Genomic DNA, 1,778 nt, shown 5'->3' on the forward strand with positions numbered 1-1,778 from the left:
CCTGACCCCTGCTCTGACAGTTGAAAGAGGAAGTACTATGTAACCCATTTTGCCTTATAAATAAAGCAAGCAGCCTGTACTCGGTGTGTCTGTCTTCTCAGAGGCATTCACCCGTGTACACGTTCTTAAACTCTGAGTCGGTCTGCAGTGTCTTATTTCTCTTACTTGTGAACAGATGTCTAAACCCCTGACAAATGGTCAGTTGTGTTTCTGCTGACAGATTAATCAAGATGTTAGGTGAGCTGCTCAGACGTCCTCCTGTTCTCCATGAGCTCCTTCGTCTCCACAAACACCAACTTTACTGTCCACCATCTCAGTGTGCTCCTGTCTGCTGGACCTCTGCTTCCTCCTGTTCTGGAGTGGCACACAGATTAGACTGACTGCATCGCTCCTCACTTCAGTTCAATGAACAGACTTCATTCCTGCTGCTAAAAAGATTTATTCTTTACCTTACAGCAGAAATATAAGACAATGTTCTCCAACAGCAGAATCAGCGGCAGGAGGATCACTCTGACGGTAAGACCTGTGTGATCTGATCAGACACATCACAACCATCATGAGTCCAACAGCTCAGGGTATAGCAACATGAAAACAGAATAAACCTGTTTGAGTCAGTTACCTTTGAAACCTAACAAATATTAACAAGCTCAATTAACGCTGCTGCCTCTTGGCAAAGGACACTCTTACAATTAATCTTCATTTTTAGTCTCCAGATATTTTATTGCTTGTTAAACTGAAGCTTATAATAGGCATGTGAATTAGATTTTTTTTTGCTGTGTCACCTCAAAATTTATGTTTTGTCAAGTGTTTGTCTTTTTCCTTTTTCTCTTTTCCTTTTGTCCTCAAACTCATGTTGATATTGATGGCTGATGTCAGCTTCAGCTTACCTGAGACAACGACAGACAGCAGTCGGCTCTCAGAGGAGACGTTATGAAAAAAAACATGAACGTGATAAACACAGCTGTAGTTTCCTTGGTGGGCGGGTTCTGCAGCAGGAAACAGGAAATGGGCAGAGTGATTGACAGCTGCTTGGGTGTATTTGTATGCTTTGTTGAAGGTAAGGTGAAAGGAGCCTCCAGGGTACTGTGGCTGGATGAAACAACTGATGGTGAAGTTGGAACTTCTGGATACCTGAAACCCCTGCTGCTGGGCCTCAGAGACCCCGTCATTGGAGGACAAAGAAATGACTGGCTGAACAAGCAGGTCTGTAGTAGACAGAGATGATGTAGATAACAATGAAAGGTGTGTCATGTCAGGTGAGGTTCAGTAGTCCATGGAGGATTTGAATTTTTTCGATTCACTCCAATGGAAAACGTTAACTGTCACTGGACACATGAGTGTTATTCATTATGTCACAGATTATGGTGCGCTTACCTGAGCAGGTGATATTCACAATGGAGGAAGAGTCATTTGATGTTGCACAGTCTCTCAGAGATGATCCAACCTGAACACAGTCAGGTCTCATCACCCACACTGGCAAGTCTGAGGACTCCACCCTCTGTCCTACAGAAACAGCTAAGCCACAGTTCAGTTGTTCACACACAACAGCTGCTTCCTCCAGGGTCCAGTCAGAGACATCCACTGGTCTCCACTCTCCCAAATGTTTCACCTTGAGTGTGCCTGCACACCGATGGGCTCCTCCCACCAGCCTGACGGGCTCTAACAGAAGCAGAGAGTCATCAGCAAAGAACAAAGTGAGTTTAAAAAAGAAAATCAAAGCCACATCAAAGCTGCAGCTCCTCTTCTACCTGAGCAGGTGAGTCCAACAGCTTTGCCAG

The sequence above is a fragment of the Pundamilia nyererei genome, unplaced genomic scaffold, assembly GCF_000239375.1.
Source record: "Pundamilia nyererei isolate P.nyererei 1_Seehausen unplaced genomic scaffold, PunNye1.0 scaffold00221, whole genome shotgun sequence".
NCBI classification, from domain to species: Eukaryota; Metazoa; Chordata; class Actinopteri; order Cichliformes; family Cichlidae; genus Pundamilia; species Pundamilia nyererei.